The sequence below is a fragment of the Mesoplodon mirus genome (assembly GCF_964341445.2).
Source record: "Mesoplodon mirus genome assembly, chromosome: 4".
Lineage (NCBI taxonomy): Eukaryota > Metazoa > Chordata > Mammalia > Artiodactyla > Ziphiidae > Mesoplodon > Mesoplodon mirus.
In genome coordinates, this window is record NC_138979.1 from 175372813 (window position 1) to 175389915 (window position 17103).

Consider the following 17103-nt stretch of genomic DNA (forward strand, 5'->3'; position numbering starts at 1 on the left):
ATAAATATTATTATTCAAAATATAAATTGGGGGCTTCCCTGGTGGCGCAGTGGTTGAGAGTCCGCCTGCCGATGCAGGGGACACGGGTTCGTGCCCCGGTCTGGGAAGATCCCACATGCCGCGGAGCGGCTGGGCCCGTGAGCCATGGCCACTGAGCCTGCGCGTCCGGAGCCTGTGCTCTGCAATGGGAGAGGCCACAACAGTGAGAGGCCCGCGTACTGCAAAAAAAAAAAAAAAAAAAAAAAAAAATATATATATATATATATAAATTGGTACAGTCTTTCTAAAGGCCAATTTGGAAACATGTATTCCAGTTTTAAATTGCCCACCAGTTCCAGATCTAAGGAAATAATCAGACAAGTGGGCAAAGAGCAATTAAAAGGATATGCCTCAGAGCATTGTTTGTAAAAACAAAAAATTGGAAGGAATCTGAATGACCATTAATAGGGAGAGAATAATTAGATTGTAATCCATCTATCCAATGGAATACCGCCCAGCCATTAGATCAGATAGGGTGGAGATAATTGTATTGATATGGAAAATTCTACCCATCACACTGAAGGATGAAAAAGCAGATCATGTGACAGGGAATTCAAAGAGATCCCATTTATGTGAAATTGTAAACATAGATTTATAGGTTTTGTATCGTGTGTGAGGATATTCACCAGAATGCTAGCAGTGGTTTTCTCTTCAGGTAGCTTTTATTTTCTTCTTTATATTTTTCTGTATTATTTAAACTAAAACACAAGCAAACGTGTATAAAGTTGTTTTTAAAAAATCTTCCTAAAGCTATTTTCTGTTATTTCAAGTTCAAATGCAGTATGTGCTGAATGGAATCATCCAGGCCTCCCTCTCAGCGTCTGGAAATGAACCAGGGCACGGAGTGACTCAAATCGGAAAAGATGTGGACCGTCCTGATGGTGGGGGTGGTCAGGAAGGCTCCACGGAGGGCAGCACAGAGGCAGGGAGGGCCTGGGGCCAGTGCAGGAGGGACCCTGCAAGGTCAGAACCTGGAGGAGTCCGGGGGTGCGAAGGATGGGGGCAGTTCGAAGAGTAGGTTGAGGTCAGATCACAGGGACTAGAGGCCAGGTGCAGGGTGTGGATTTTTTTTTTTTTTTTTTTTTTGCGGTACGCGGGCCTCTCACTGCTGCGGCCTCTCCCATTGTGGAGCACAGGCTCCGGACACGCAGGCTCAGCGGCCATGGCTCACGGGCCCAGCCGCTCCGCGGCACGTGGGATCTTCCCGGACCGGGGCACGAACCCGTGTCCCCTGCATCGGCAGGCGGACTCTCAACCACTGCGCCACCAGGGCAGCCCAGGGTGTGGAGCTCATTTGGAATTGGTGGGACGAGGCGCGGGCCCTGACCCGGTGCCTCTGTCCCGTTTTGGTTGCTCACATCCGGGCCTCACTGCTCCCGGCGGGAAAACCTTGGAAAGGAGGGGACGGGCCCGCAGAGGCCGGATGCTCACATATAAGCAAGTCGTGCCTACTTGAGGCCTGCTGGGGCTGCAGCCGTGACTGTGTCTCTCCCAGTCCAGTAGGGCCTGGGCCATCCCGTGACCCGCAGTGAGGGCTGGGCCCCAGGCGCCTGCTGGGACATGGTGAGCCTGGGGAAAGGGCTGGATCCTCCTGTGGTCGGCAGGCTCTCTCACCCAAGTCCAGAGCCACTCCAAGGCAGCCTGATCAGTAACCACAGGGCCTTTGCCTGGCAGCATTGTACAATTACAGGAGATGCCGTGCTTCATTCTCTGTGCTCCAGCCACGCCCCTGGATGTCTTGAGATGTGCTATTGACATCTGGGGGCTCAGAAACTTCTATGTGGGGACCTACCCTGTCCATTGGAGGATGTTTAGCAGCATCCTCGACCTCTACCCACTAGATGCCAGTGGTGCTCCTGACCGTTGTAACAGCCCCAAATGTCTCCAGACGTTGTGAAATGACCCCTGGGGGGCACAATCACCCTCAAGTGGGAACCAGGACCCCACAGTGACCTACATGGCCGTCAGCCCCTCTCCAGGACCGAACGCTCCTCCTGGGCAGGGTCTCTGAGCCCCAGCTCAGGCCCGGTGCACAGAAGCCATTCAGCCAAACGGGGGGCTCCGACCCTGCCTCCCCCGGACCCCTCCCCTCCCCCGCCTGCAGAGAGAATGGGAGCAGCCCTGCCCCCTGCCTGCCCAGCCCAGGACACTGAAAGCCCCACTGTGTCCTCCCACCTCCCCTAGCTCTGGTCTCCAAGTCACCATGATGAAAAGAACCAAATCCTTGGAGTGAAACAAGCTTTAGTAACATTTGCAGACACTGCCCTCTACCCAACCCCCGCACACAGGGAAGCCAGCGCTGGGGACACAGCGGCCAGCGGCCGTCGGGGCGACGGCCTCTGCCGGGTCTCTGCACACGCATTCTTCACACACATCCTTCCCCGGCACCGCTCTCAGTAGGACCCGCCCCCGGATGCAGCACCACATCCTTAACACGCTAAAGTATTTACGGGGAGTTAAATTCTCAGAACTGCAACCAGGAAGGGCGCTGTAGGTGATGCTCCTGTAGATGTGCAGGGCTGGGACGGCCAGGAGGGGTCCTGGGCAGGGGTGCTGCGAGGTGAAGGGCGCTGGGTGGGCGGCAGGGGCGCTCCTGCAGCAAACATCCTGGGGCCGTGATCTGCACAGGTAAGAGGTTGCTTCCTCCTCAGACTCTGATGCGGAAGGGATTCCGTCACCTTTCTCTTCCAGTGCTTCGGACAAAGGCAGCTCCTGCTGCAGGGCCAAACATAAAGTGAAAAGCCATTCTAGGTAGGCAAGTGGCCAGCAGGGCACAGAGGGCATTGAAGGAAGGAAACTCTTGACAGCTGCGGGCTGGAGCTGCCAGACCTGGGGCTCAGGGCATTCGCAGGTTCAGGGACCCCAAATCTTGTGCACACGGTGAAACGGGCCTTGCCTCAGGAAGGGCCCCTTCCCAGACCCCATGTCCTGGACGAGAGCTCATGGGGCACAACAGGAGTCAGCAAAATCCCAAAGAGGAGGCATTCGGATAACATCAGAACAGGGCGACGTCTCCAAGAAAAGGACTGTCACCGGTCCTCAGAGAGGAAAGACTGGACCCTGATCACACCAATCCCCACTGTCAGGCTCCCCATCCTTAGGCTTTGTTAACTGCAGGGCAGACATGTGAACTTTTATTTCAGAAGGTGCCTGACAGCCAGCCATCCCTTGATAAATCATCTTTATTTGCTGCATGCCATCTCAGGGCTTCTCAGCACTGACTGGTCCCTGGGGTAACGGGGTCCAAGGAAAGGGGCCACACTAAAGCATCTGAGCTTCTAAATGACTACCTATTTGTTCAGAGTTAAAGGGGATTCCAGGCTACCCCGCAACACCATAGCACACAGGCAGGCAGATGTTTTGGTGAGGGCTGGTGGGGGTGGGACCCCGCGGGAATGCCAACGGGTGTGTCATGGTACGAAGAAACAAAGGCTGAGCACTGCAGCTCTAGACGTCTGGGTTTGGGGGACACAGGATATTATGATCAAGATTCTGGTGCCTGGGGTGGGCACAACCCGGTAAGTGGCCCCCCTGCTTCTAGCAAGCTGGCTGTCTTCAGCAGGCCTGTTTCTGGCTGGGCTTGCTATCTTTGGGGCACAGCTGCACTGGGATTTGGGGTCCCTTCCTCCCCTCCCCAGGGAGTTCAAACCCCTGTACCTTCTGTGTCCTCTATCATCACATTGCCCCCTGGAGGATGGAGCTCATGGTCACATGCGCACAAGTGCCAGACATTTTAACAGGCCCTCCCTCACCTCTTCCTGGGCATCCAGATCCCAATTTTGTTCAAAATAGCAGAGTGTCCAGGCCCACGGACGAATCCTGCCTCATTGACGGTCCTGTGCCCTTTTTCCAGATTCTCTCTTTCCAGGCTCCCTTGCAGCTCTAGGTGGCCACTGATTCAGTCCCAGGCAATGAAATATAAGGAAAAGTCTGTTGGGTGGAGGGGGAGTTGGGGAGACATCTGGGAGAGCTTTTGCTCCTTCATAAAAGGGACAGGTATCAAAGGAGAGTTCTCTTAGGCCACCTTTCCTCTTTTTTCATGATGGAACGCAGGCCTGATGTCTAGAGCTGCAGCAGCCAACCCGCAACCATGTGGCACCAGGTTAACACTGAGGATGGTGGGCAGAGATATGTAAAGAACCTGGGTTCTTGATGACCTCACCAAACTGCCAAATCACCCTGAAGCCCCCTATGCCCAGGATTCTTTTTATTTTTTATTTTTATTTATTTATTTTTAAATTGATTGTGGTGATGGTTACTCTGTGACATGTACTCTTTTTTTAAAAAAATTTATTTTATTTTTATTTATTTTTGGCTGCATTGGGTCTCTGTTGCTGCGCACAGGCTTTCTCTAGCTGCAGGGAGTGGGGGCTACTCCTCGTTGCAGTGTGTGGGCTTCTCACTGCAGTGGCTTCTCTTGTTGCGGAGCATGGGCTCTAGGTGCGCAGGCTCAGTAGCTGTGGCACTCGGGCTTAGCTGCTCCGTGGCATGTGGAATCTTCCCAGACCAGGGATCAAACCCATGTCCTCTGCATTGGCAGGTGGATTCTTAACCACTGCGCCACGAGGGAAGCCCCAGGATTCTTTTAAAATAAGGAATTAATGCACTTGTGGTTTAGCTGGATTCTGATACTTGCAGCCAAACACATCAGGGAGGCAATGAGGTGTGACTTGCTCACTGTGAGCGTCTGTGAAGCGCCTAGCACGGTGGCCATGATCACCATGGCACGTGGTGCACGTGCTGCGTGTGTATGCGGTTGCTTACTCACATGGGTACGTGCAGATGGATGGTGGATGTGTGAAGTATACGTACACGTGACCTCTAGAGTCGGAATGCAATTCACGTCCAGGTCTTGTGACTCGGCCTGGCCCTGGGGCATTGCCCCTAACCTTGGGAGACTCAGTTTCCTTAATTAAACTCAGAGGATGATGACGACTAACTAAACTGGCAATTAATAAGTCAGGTGTCAAGATGACGCAGTTAGGGCCAGAGTTCTGGCTCCACTTGGCAGATGGGGAGACTGAGGCTCGGAGAGGCTAAGTGATGTGGCAAAGTCATGAGCTGAGAAGTGGGGAAGCTGGGACTTGAACCAGATTTTCTGCTCCACCATGTGGCCTCACACAGTGCTTTGGGCATTGGAGGGTTGCATGTGGTGTGTGTGTGCAGGGTGTGTGTGCAGGGGTGTGTGTATAGGTGTGTACGCAGGGGTGTATGTATAGGGGTGCGTGTGCAGGGGCGTGTGCACACTGTCACACAGTGCAGTCACATACGCTGTCCCGGACTCCCAGGCTCCAGCAGGGCTGCTCCGTGTGCGACTCCCTGTAGCTCCCGGAGTGCTGGGGCCTCCTGCTCCCTTCTCCTAAACGACATCAACAGCAGCATCGGTAACAGGTCTCAGGGGCTGAGCCGCCTCCCTCCTGTTTACCACCTGCCCAGGCCTCACCCTGCTGGGCTGCTCCAGGCTGCCACCAGCAGGTGTGTTTTCTAGGCCCCTGACATTTTCCCCTCTGGCACCTTTGAAGGCCGGTTTTGGTGCACTGCTCCTGAGGAGAGCTTCCCTCTCCTTTGATGCCAAGACCCCCAAAACAAGGGGTGTTTCCCAGGCTTCTCCAGCTGGGCCAGCCTGGGGGGCAGGGGTGGGGACCTTGTGTGAAAGAGAGGCCAGGTGAAGGCTGTCAGAAGCTTATAGAGATGATCCCAGGCTCCTTGCCCCACCCTCACCCTCTTCCTTGTTGGAGCAGATCTTTCAGGTTGCCCTGAAGACAGGGGTCCACTAGGACCTTAAGCTCTGGCCCAGACGTTGCCCAGTCACGACAAACATGCTGGGAAACCCTCTTGTTCTCACCTTACCCTGAAGGGCGCCTTTCTCCTCCCCCTTGCTCCCTGTCCTCACCTCCTTTTCTGCATCTCTGGTAGAAGGAGATTCTTCCCTCCCACCTGGAGCTCAGGGCATTCCCACCTCCTGGGCCCACCCAACACCTCCAGCCCCTGGGCCACAGGCCTCAGTTCCATGATTTTCTCACAACAAACACACTGCCCTGACGTCCTCCCCTCCAGGGAGGCTTTGATCCAGCTTGGGCCCTGAGCCAAAAAGTCATTAAAAGAAAGTACAGCCAAGGAGGGGAAAAAATTGCTCTTCTGACAGGACGAAACCAACCACTGTCACACACCAAGGCCACTGACCCTCTCCCAGGAACTTGGGGAGAGCTTCTGAGGGCAGCGGGGGGGTGGGCACAGAGTGAGGCAGAAGAGGGTGCTTATGGCCGGGGCCTTGCAGCCCAGCTGGGGAGCCCAGCTTCATTCCTGATGAGGCCTTGAGCAAGAGGCCAGCCCCCTGGGGACAACCACCTCGCACCTGGCATAGAGCAGGCCCCAGTGAGGAGGGCCTCCTGAGGGCTCTGCTGTTTCCCACAGCTCACAAGCGTGTTTGAGGGGGGACAGCACTGGCTTGAGCCTCTCACAGGACAGGTGACCAACTGAGGTCTGGGAGCGATGACCTGCCTGACGTCACAGAGTAGTCGGGACACCCTTGGCTGTTCCCACATCCCCCGTGGTCCCTGTGCCATCCCACACCTGGTCCATAGAAGACATCACAGCAGTAAAGAGAGTGGCCCTCAAGAGCCTCTTTTCTCAGCTGGAGAAACAGGCCCAAAGCGGGCATTCTCACGGGACAGGGGCTAGAATACACATCTCCTGGTTCTCCCTGCATCCTGCTTGGACTAAATAGCTGATGCTTTTTTTTTTTTTGGCCGTACCGCGTGGCATGCGGGATCTTAGTTCCCCGGCCAGGGATTGAACCCGTGCCCCATGCAGTGGAAGGGCGGAGTCTTAAACACTGGACCTCCAAGGACATCCCCAGAACTAAATAGCTGATGCTTATCGGGTGCTTACTGCACTTGGGGCCTAGTGCTCTGAGCTTTCAGTACATGATCATAGTTATTTTTACAACAAACTGATAAATTAGGCACATTTATTACCCTCCCATTTACAGATGAGTTAGTTGGGATGGCAAGGGACAGACCCAAGGTCACACAGCTGACACATGGCGGGGTTAGGACTCAGACCCAGGGCGTCTGACTCCAGTGTCTGTGGCCGTGGCCTCTGATGGGGGCTGAGGGAAGCTGACATAATCCTCCATTCCCTACCTCCCTCCCCAAACCCGTGGGCCAGGGGGGAAGGGTGCAAGGGCGCCTTCTGCTGGGTGCCTGGTGCATAGTAGGCGCCCAGCGGATGAGGCACTGCATTGAGGTGCATGCAGACCAGGCAGTCACAGCAACGGGGCGCTCTGGCTGAGACCCCATGGAAGAAATGGAAGGAGCTGAGGTCAAGCACTTAAAACAGTGGTTAGTGCAGCCTAAGCGCAAACGATTAACCTCTGTTCATCCGAAGGCTGTCTGCTCCCGGGGAAGGACAGGCGGGGATATCCGTGAGGACGCAGGGGCCAGTTAGGACCCTTGAAAGGAACAGAAAGGCAGAGCGCAGGGGAAGCCCCTCCCAGGGAAACCCAGCCGGGGTAGTAGAAGGAGGAGCCATTGGCTGAAGGACACAGGGGCTGCGGTCGGTGCGGCTTCCTCCAGGTGCCCGGTCCCGGCTGGGCATGGAGGTGACCAGAGAGATTGCCTGGGCTCTTGCCATGGCTTCCTCTGTCTCCCAGCCACAGGCCTTTCCAGGTCTCTGGAGCTTCTGCTCTGAGAGTCTGCCCCCATCACCTGTCCCCCAAGGGAGCTTCATGTTCCTGGAGGGGCGCTAGGGCAGGGAAGGCCTCCTCCATCCCCAGCCCAATCCTATCTCTTCTTGCAGCCACAGGCGGGCTCCACACCACCCTCTGCCCTCCGACCTCTCTGTAAAACCAGGTGTTACTGGGTCTCAGAGAGAGATGCCCCTCTCCACACTGGATGATGGGGGGAGCTGGTCCTTTGGCTCCAGACCCTGAGCCCGAGTTGGTCGCCAGGGCAACAGCAGCCCTAGGGGAGGCAGGCCCGATGGCTGAGAGGAGGCGGGAAGCTGGGTGCTGGGGAGTCACAGCCCAGCCCGCTCATCCCTAAGTGCTGTAAGGGTGTGTGTGTGTGCCCGGTGCATGCCTGGCGTGCGAGCAGGAGTGTGTAGCAAGGGTGTGCGCGCCTTGGTGTGTGTCTCTGTGTGTACCACAGCCTATAAGCACGTAGCCCTCAATTCTGTATCAGAAGGGGAGGGAGGAAAGGGGAGGAGAAGGAAGGGGAAGGGAAAAAAAGGGTGCCTCGGTTAATCCTTCCAACTGTCCAGGAAACATCCCCCCATTTTATAGATGAGGAAACTGAGGGTCATTATGTATTTTGCCCACAGCACAGCAGGGCAGTGGCGTTGCCCCTAGACCTGTCGGATCCAAGCCCAGACTCTTTCCCGGTCCCCTCTGTCACTCCTTCTGGCTGCAGGTACAGGACCCAAATTGTACAATACACCTTCCTCTGTCCTTGGACTGTGTGCCTGGTGCTCTTGAGCAGAGCTCCTGGCTCACCTGGCATCCGTCCTCCTGGGGCAAGTTGCGAACAGCTGTGCAGGAGGCCCCGTCCTGATGGGGTCCCTGGGCAGGGGCAGAGCCTGGACCCCACAGGGCTGAGGACCAGGAGGAGGTGGCAGGGGAAAGGGCACTGGGAGCTATAGGCTCGACTCCACCCTGGTCAGCTGAGCAGCTGCACGCAGGTTGGGGAAGCTGAGTCTCCTGCATGCATCGCACTGTCCCTCCTGCCCCTCACCACCGGTGGGGTTCCTGGGGCTGTGTCTGGGGAGAGGTGGCTTGGTAAGCCCGTCACCTGTGGCCTCACCAATGGCCAAGCCCTCCACTGCCCGTGCTTGCTCAGGGACAGAGAGCACCGCTCTTCCTTCCAGAGAACTTGGTGGCAAGAGCTTGGGGGACCGACGGCCCAGGCTTCAAATCCCGCCCCCAGCTGCTCACCAGCTATGTGACCCCGCATATGTTTCTGAACCTCTCCAAAGCCTCGGCCTTCTCATGTGTGATGGGTCACCTACCAGTCTGCGCAGGCTGCCATGACAAAGTACCACAGACCGGGGGCTTAAACAACAGACATTTATTTTCTTACAGGTCTGGAGGCTGGCGGTCCAAGATCAAGGTGTCGGCGGCACTGGTTTCCTCTGAGGCCTCTCTCCTTGGCTTGTAGACGGCCGCCTTCTCCCCGGGTCCTCACGTGGTCATCCCTCTGTGCGTGCCTGAGTCCTCCTCTCCTCTTCTTGTCTCCCAATCTCCCCCAGTCTTACTGGATCAGTGTCCACCCATATGACCTCATATAAGTTTTCCATTCCTTTAAAGCCCTTGTCTCTAAATACAGTTGCATTCTGAGGTGCTGGGGGTTAGGACTTCAACGTGTGAATTTGGAAGGGTACAACTCTATCCATAATAGGGTGTAATATGAGTAGCAGTCTCCTTGGTTTGGTGTGAGGATTATTCATCATGGAATGAAGCCAGCAGGCCTGGGCACCACAGCCCAGCCAGGGTCTTCATACATTATATCCATAACCCTCACAGCCTGGGGGGAGCACAGGCCTGCGCCCCCAGGAAATGGGGGGTGCTAGGGCTCAGTGCCTGGTCTGGCTGCACCCCTGGGCAGAGCCCAGCCTTCTCGAGCCTGCCCTGTCCACTCCACCACAGAAAAGGGCAGATGTGCACTGTTTCCAAGAGCCGTCCATACCCTCAGCCCAGTGGGCACAGCGCAGCCCTAGAGTGAGCAGGGCAAGGTAGCAGAGCAGTCCACTTCCCAGATGGGAAAACCGAGGCACAGAGAAGCCACGCGGGGCACTGTAGCAGGGGGTGGAGGTGCACTGGGGCCGTGGGCCCGGCATAGGGAGCAGCGATGATGAGGAGGTAGCTGCCTGGCCGTGCCCTGTGCTCCCGGAAGTGGGAGACAGGAGGTGGGCCTGGCCTGAGCGAGGGAAGGATCCCCGTGGTCCCAGACCACGGTCTCTGCCCCGGGGCCCTGCCTGGCCGAGCCTCCACTTCCTGAGCCGGTAGCCAGGACAGGCTGGGCTGCCGAAACCCTTCCTAAAAAGGAATCGGACTGTGGTGGCCCAGGCTATTTTTAGACAATTGTGTTGAAAAATTCCCAAAGTACATGTAGCATTTCTTCAGGAAGAAAAAACAGAGAGGGTAAGTGGACTCCCCCTCCTTCGGGAGGGTCCTCATACCACCAGGGCCCTGCAGCTGCCCAGCCTGGAGTTAGGTGCTCAGGCCCTTGGGCCAGGGCAGGGCTCACCTCGGGCCCTCTTCATCCTGGGCTTTCAGGGGGTCTGGGGCACACACGATCACCCCAAATTACAGGTGGGAAGACTTAAGCCATGTGGCCTTTGTCCCCATTTTCAGTCTTCACTTAAAAAAAAACAGCTTTTACAAAATAAATTTTACTGGAATATAGTTGATTTACAATGTTGTGCTAGTTTCTGCTGTACAGCAAAGTGAATCAGTTATACATGTACATATATCCATTCTTCTGTAGACTCTTTCCTCATATAGGCCATTACAGGGTATTGAGAAGAGTTCCCTGTGCTGTATCTATTTTATATGGAGCAGTGTGTATACGTCAATCCCAATCTCCCAATTTATCCCCCCCCAACCCCGGCTTTCCCCCTCCCCGGTAACCATAAGTTTGTTTTCTACATCTGTAACTCTATTTTTGTTTTAAAAAACCAGCTTTATTGGGGTATAATTGACAAATGATAAACTGCACATATTTAAATAGTACCATTTGGTATGACCTAGGTTTAAACTCATGAAGCCAGCACCACAATGCAGGCAGAGAACACACCTATCGTCCCTCAAACTTTCCTTATCCTCTTTGTAACCCCACCCACCTGACCCCCTCCACCCTCCTCAGTTCCCTCCTGCTCCCGGGAACCACGAGTCTGCTTTCTGTAACTGATTTGTTTTCATTTTCTAGAATTTTCTGTAAATGGAATCGTACAGTCTGCTCTCTTTTTTCGACTGGCTTCTTGAACTCATCATCATTACGTTGAAATCCATCCATGTTGTTGTGTGTATCAATAGTCCATTCCTTTTTTTTTTTAATTGGAGTATAGTTGCTTTACAATGTTGTGTTAGTTTCTGCTGTATAGTAAAGTGAATCAGCTATGCATATACATACATCCCCTCTTTTTTGGATTTCCTTCCCATTTAGGTCACCACAGAGCACTGAGTAGAGTTCCCTGTGCTATACAGTGATTCTCATTAGTTATCTATTTTATTGCCAGGACTATCCCATTATGTGAACGGACCGCAATTTGTTTCTCCATTCACCTGTTGATGGCTATTTGAGCTGTTTCCAGTTTTTGGCTATTATGAATAAAGCAGCTCTGAACATTCATGGACAAGTCTTTGTGTGGACAGATATTTCCCTTTTGGTAAATACACAGGAGAGGAATTCCTGGGTAACTCTATGTTTAACTTTTTAAGAAACTGCCAAGCTGTTTTCCAAGGTGGCTGCACCATGTTACATTCCCACCAGCAATACCCAAGGCCTCCAGTATCTCCACATTCGTGCCAACACTTGTTATTGTCTGTCTTTTTTTATTTTTATTTTTCGGTATGTGGGCCTCTCACTGTTGTGGCCTCTCCCATTGCGGAGCACAGGCTCCGGACGTGCAGGCTCAACGGCCATGGCTCACGGGCCCAGCTGCTCCGCAGCATGTGGGATCTTCCCGGACTGGGGCACAAACCCGTGTCCCCTGCATTGGCAGGCAGACTCTCAACCACTGCGCCACCAGGGAAGCCCTGTCTGTCTTTTTGATTATAGACACCCTAGTGGGTGTGAAGTGGTATCTCACTGTGGTTTTGATTTGCATTTCCCTCATGACTAATGAAGTTGACCATCTTTTCATGTGCTTGTTGGCCCAAATCGCACTTCCTTCTTAAATAAACTTTTAATTTGGGGATAGTTTTAGATTTGCTGAAAAGTTGCAAAGATAACATAGATACTCAGATATCCCCTCACCCAGTTTCTACTAATATTAACCCCTTCTGTTACCTGGTATGTGTGCTGCAACTAAGGAACCAGCATTGGTATATTGCTATTAAACTTTATTTAGATGTCACCAATCCATTACACCCATGTCCTTTTCCTGTGCCTGGATCCCCACACCACATTATATTGTCATGTCTCCATAGGCTTCTCCAGCTCAGGTCAGTTTTTTAGAATTTCCTTGACAGTTTTGAGGAGTATTGTCAGGTATTTTGTAAAAAGTTCCTCAATTTGGGTTTTTCTGGTGTTTTCTCATGACTGGGTTTTGGGAAAGAAGCCCACAGGGGTGAAGAGCCTTCTCATCCCATCCTATCAGGGTACCTGCCATCCATGTGACTAACCACTGGTGATGTTGACCTGATCTCTAGGTTTCTCCTGCCAGGTTTCTCCACTGTAGTGTTATTAGTTTTCCTCTTTCCAAACTCTACTCTTCAGAAAGGAGTGGCTAATTCTAGCCCACTCTTGAGTGTTTAAGCTTCTCAAGCCTCACTTTGATTTGAGCATCTTCTATGTCAGGCACTTCACACTGATACTTCCCTAAATCCCCAGCTCTTCCACTGTCCCACTGGGAGAGGGTCCAATTATCCCTAAACTCGGCAATGTTTAAAGTAACAAAGGATCAGGGATCATTCATTCAAACTCTTTCCTACTCTTTTAACAGATGAAGAAACCAAGGCCCAAAGAGGGAGGTGACTCACTTATGATCACACTACAATCAGAAGTGGTATTGGGGCTTCCCTGGTGGCGCAGTGGTTGAGAAACTGCCTTCTAATGCAGGGGACATGGGTTCGAGCCCTGGGCTGGGAGGATCCCACATGCCGCGGAGCAACTAGGCCCATGAGCCACAACTACTGAGCCTGCGCGTCTGGAGCCTGTGCTCTGCAACAAGAGAGGCCGCAATAGTGAGAGGCCTGTGCACTGCGATAAAGAGTGGCCCCCGCTTGCCACAACTAGAGAATGCCCTCGCACAGAAACGAAGACCCAACACAGCAAAAATAAATTAATTAATTAATAAACTCCTACCCCCAACATCTAAAAAAAAAAAAAAAAAAAGAAGTGGTCTTGGGGCACTGGATCAGGGCAGAGCTCTGGAAGGATGTCCTGGCCCAGAGTAGACATCTATTGGTAGATGAGTTGGGCATATGATGATTGAATGATAAGGACTTCTGTTCGTGATAAGGTTTCTCTGAGGACAACGCAGACAGCCATGCAGCACACCTGTGCTTCCCAGGTACCTGCACAAACCAGGGAAGCAAGAATGGGTGATGCCAAAGGGCAGACCACCCCACACTACCCTGATGTGAGCCTGGAATGCACCCCAAGCTGGCCACACAACAGAAAGACTGGATTCGGGGTTTCAGCTGGCTACGAACAACCTACCAAGTGGTCAGGGTCCCCATAGTGAGCAGACACAGTCACAGCCTACGGTGTGAGTATAAACTGGTAGGGTAATTTGTTCATACATATCAAGGGCATTAAAAGTGTTAATGGTTTTCGCCCTGGTTCCCACAGGGAGGCCATGGTTGGACCATGGAATCAGATGGATCCTGGATGGAATACAGCTTATGCTCTTCCATGAGTCACTTTATCACCCTGAGTCTCAGTTTTCCCATTTATAAAATGAGGGTAGATTTGAGAAAGGTTTTTTTTTTTTTTTTTTGGTGAAATTAGTGGTGTTAAAGTGTGCGTCAATCCACAATCAGGGTGGATTGGTTAGCAATATTGTCTGGGTACCTCTAATACGCCCAGTAACCTCTACCCCACCTGGAGCACCTAGGACCAAACCTCCATCTAATTCTGTGTCCAGATGCCTTTGAGGATTTTGTTGCCTGATCAGACCAGAAGGGAAGCTGAATCCTGTCGTCAGAATCCTGTTGCATCTGCCCTAGCGGACTTTTCATGGGAGAGCTTCTCAGTGCCTGGGATGTCAGAGACTGGGAACCCCACCCGGCCCAGACCGGGTACCTGCTTTGGCACCTGCTTGCTGATGGTACCCTCTGTTTATGCCTCACATGCATTGGGGCACCAGCTGGCAAGGTGAGCTTGTGAGGGAGGAGCCGATAGCCCTCAGTGCTGCAAACGATGGGCCTCCAAACAGAGCGGTCAGACAGAATCTAGCAACTGGAGCCACCCACGTGGGCTCTGTTCAGTTTATAGACCGCCTCATAGAATTGTGAGGGTTAAGTGAGACAATCCACAGAAAGTGTGTAGTGTGGTTCCTGCACAAACTAACATTCCTCCTAGAAGTCTATCCTAAGATAGATAATCAGAGATGCTGGAGGAAATGTGTATGTGAGTGGCTAAGAGTGTGGGTTCTGGAGTCCGGTGACCTGGGTTTGAAGCTACCACGGAATCACCCAACCGTGGGCAAGTTTCTTCATCTTCTGAAGAGAGCTTCATCCCGCAACTGTACCAGTATCTGTAGTAATAGCATCCAGCTCATAGAGTTGTCATGAGGGTTAGATGAGTTCATACATCTTGTAGATGTATGTAGACCTTTTAGAACAGTGCTTGGTGCACAGTAAGTACTCAATCAGTGTGAGCTAGCATTAATTATTCCATTGTATGTGGTGTGACAGGGTAAGACCACTTAAATGGCTGATAATAAGGGCCAGGGTTAAATAATAATAATAAGGGTTAAACAATTGACAGGGCATCCATATGATGGAAGGTTAGGCTGTCTTTAATTGTTCATGGAGTTTAATGACAAGGGGAAGATTAAGTGAAATGGTGTATAAAGTGTTACATATAGTATGATTTTACTTTATTAAAAATATACACTCTACAAATGAACTTATTTACAAAACAGAAACAGACTTATGGTTACCAAAGGGGAAAGGTGGGGGGAGGAGGGATAAATTAGGAGGTTGGGATTAACATATACACACTACTATATATGAAATGGATAATCAACAAGGACCTACTGTACAGCACAGGGAACTCTACTCAATACTCTGTAATAACCTATAAGGGAAAAGAATCTGAAAAAGAATAGATATATGTATACCTATAACTGAATCACTTTGCTGTACACCTGAAACTAACACAACATTGTAAAGCAACTATACTCCAATATAAAATGGAAATTAAAAAAATAAAATGCAGTTATCATTCAAAAATATATATACTCATAGGAAATTGCTGGAAGACAATAGGCCAGAATGATGAGAAAGTTAACACTAGATGGTAGAATTTAATGACCTTTACCTTTGTATTCCTGAAACTGTGTGTGGTGGGAGTGGTCAGCAGAAAAATGCACCCGCCACCCCCAAGGTGTCCACGCCTGTGAATTTGTCACTTTACAGAGCAAAAGGAACTTTGCAGAAGTGATTATGTTAAGGATCTTGAGATGGGGAGGTGATCCTGGATTATGCACTTGGGCCCAAAGTAATCATAAGGTCCTTACCTGGGAAAGAGGGAGGTGGAAGTCAGGGTTGGAGCAGGCGCTATGATGAGGAAGATCAAAGGTCAGCACAATTCACTGCTGGCTTTGAGGATGGAGGAAGGTGCCACCAACCAAGGGATGTGGGCAGCCTCTAGAAGCTGGAAACAGCAAGGAACAGATTCTCCCCTCAAGCCTCCAGAAGGAACACATCCCTGCCAACACTTTGACTTTTGCCCCTTAAGACCCACTGCAGACCTCTGACTTCAAAATTCTAAGAGAATAAATATGTGTTAAGCCACTAAGTGGCCATTGACTATGGCAGCAGTAGGAAACTAACACAGTGAGCATGTATTTTATAATCACACACACACACACACACACACACACAGAGAGAGAGAGAGAGAGAGAGAGAGAGAGAGAGAGAGAGAGAAAGCTGCTTGTTATTTTTAAAAAGGCAGAGTTATGGGTGAAGCAACTTCATTTCCACAGAGAGCCATGTGCACCTGCCAGTGCAGACAGGAGCTGCCCAGGTTCAAGATGTTAAATACGAGAAAATGAACTTTGTAAAAATTCTTCATGAAGTTGAAAGCCAGAAAATTCAAAATACTGTACTGAAAAGTCTTGCGGTTTTTGAGTTCCATCTGATTGCTTAATGAATTTTATTGTTTTTAAGACCACGATTGGCTAAATGAAAATATTTGTAAAAACTAATTTAGTAACCTTTGACCAACCATGTAAAAACAAAAACAAAAACAAAAAAAACCTTGAGAGGATTTAAAGTGGGCCACATCTTTTCAGTTTAGAGAATGCTTTTTCGTCTTCACATGGTCAGATTGTCAGTTCCTTGCTGACAGTTAGAGGATGGGCCCCCTTTTGCGCACAGCCAGGCCCAGGCATCTAGAGTAAAAAGTGGCAGGACCACAGGCTTCTTGGCCATGGTTTTCCCTCAGGAAGTCTGTACATGATCCTCTTTTAGGCATAGAACCCCAGACTCCTACCTCTCTCCATGGTGGGGGGCCTTCCTGTCACTCAGTGTCACCGCCTCACAGAAGTGTCCCCTGGCCACCCCATCTAAAGTAGCCATCCACCCATTACTGAAAACCTGCTCCCAGCACTGCCATCTGTCCAGTAATTATTTATTTACTGCTCTGTTTGCTGTCTGTCTCCCCAGTCCCCACCTAGACTGTGACCACCTAAGGCCACAGGAGGTGCTCAGAATCTGGTAGCTGACAAAGGGGGATCCGGGTGGGGGGTGGTCCGCCTTCCTGGCAGCTGTACCTTCCCGGGTGCTGCTGAGGGGCAGTGGGGTGGGGGGCTGGGGGCTGGGGCCGAAGCTCAGGCTGGAATCCCCTCCTTCCCACCATGGCCTTGGGGCTGCTGCATGGGAGGGCCAGGCTTGGCTGTCACCGGAGAGTAACGATAAGCACCGTGGTGGGGAAAGTCTTGTCAACACGGGTACCATCCATGGAGCACACGTGCCTGTCGAGCGCTGTGCTTGTGTTACACACACTCTGAATCTTTGCAGTGATCTGGTTCTGCCCATTTGACAGATGAGGAAGCTGAGACTCAGGACTAGTGACGGGCCCCCCCTCCCCCCCACCACAAGGTTCCTCAGAGAATGAGCATCTAGGCCCAGATTCAAAGCCCGGCTGGCCGGCCCCACAGCCTGAGCCCTTG